The sequence below is a fragment of the Apis dorsata genome, unplaced genomic scaffold, assembly GCF_000469605.1.
Source record: "Apis dorsata unplaced genomic scaffold, Apis dorsata 1.3 scaffold_397, whole genome shotgun sequence".
Taxonomy (NCBI): Eukaryota; Metazoa; Arthropoda; class Insecta; order Hymenoptera; family Apidae; genus Apis; species Apis dorsata.
This window is the reverse complement of record NW_006263656.1, coordinates 162,556-163,640: the sequence shown is the minus strand read 5'-3', so window position 1 is coordinate 163,640 and position 1,085 is coordinate 162,556. Positions and strand designations below refer to the sequence as shown.

At 35.9% G+C, this 1,085-nt stretch overlaps 1 protein-coding gene across 1 annotated transcript in view; it reads right to left on the bottom strand.

The window, feature by feature from the left end:
• LOC102681294 (trichohyalin) overlaps positions 1 to 1,085 on the bottom strand; it is a 185,047-nt gene that overhangs the window by 53,937 nt on the left and 130,025 nt on the right. The gene's annotated exons all lie outside the window — the stretch shown is intronic.

Here is a 1,085-nt window from a genome sequence, read left to right as displayed (position 1 = left end):
ACGACCCCTCCGTCCCCTCCGTGCAAACGTACAAACTCGGCGGCGGCCGGGTTAATACGCATAATTGCATAAAATTACCGGGGCCCCGAATTATCGGGGGCCGTGCTTTAAACGAGCGCCGATCCACGCCCGCGACCTTGCTCGGCCGCCCCGCGCCGCCAATAATTTCGAATCGGGTTTTCTTGTTTTCCGGACACGTAGATTCTTGGATGAAATTGGTCGATGACTCGAGAGGGATGGTTCCGCGATGTGTTTCGTCGTGAATTGTGTAATTTTCGGTGATTGACGAAGGTTTGCGAAGGTTTGCCTCGGGGCTGAAAGAATTGCAGAAGCATTGTAAGTTGCATTGTAAGTGTTTATGGTTTTAATCAAACCGTTTGAAACAGTTTGAAGAATTTAGAATTGGAATCGTTGTAAGTGTATATAATTTTTGTCAAGCGGTTTGAAGTAGAATAGTGGAATAGTTTTGATGAAAAGGAAAAAATTCGAGGGTAAATAATGGAGGAAGAATTTAGAATTTGTTGTATTGTAAGTGTCTATAGTTTTAATCAAACCGTTTGAAGCAGAATAATGGAATAGTTTTGAAAAGGAAAAGATTCAAGGATAAATAATGGAGGAAAAATTTAGAATTAAAATCATTGTATTGTCTATGATTTTTGTCAAGCGGTTTGAAATAGAATAATGGAATAATTTTGATAAAAAGGAAAAGATTCGAGAGTAAATAATGGAGGAAGAATTTAGAATTAGAATCTAAATTGCATTGTAAGTGTCTATAATTTTTGTCAAACGGTTTGAAGTAGAATAGTGGAATAGTTTTGATGAAAAGAAAAAGATTCGAGAGTAAATAATGGAGGAAGAATTTAGAATTAGAATCTAAATTGCATTGTAAGTGTCTATAATTTTTGTCAAACGGTTTGAAGTAGAATAGTGGAATAGTTTTGATGAAAAGAAAAAGATTCGAGAGTAAATAACGGAGGAAGAATTTAGAATTTGTTGTATTGTAAGTGTCTATGGTTTTAATCAAACCGTTTGAAGCAGAATAATGGAATAGTTTTGAAAAGGAAAAATTCGAGGATAAATAATGA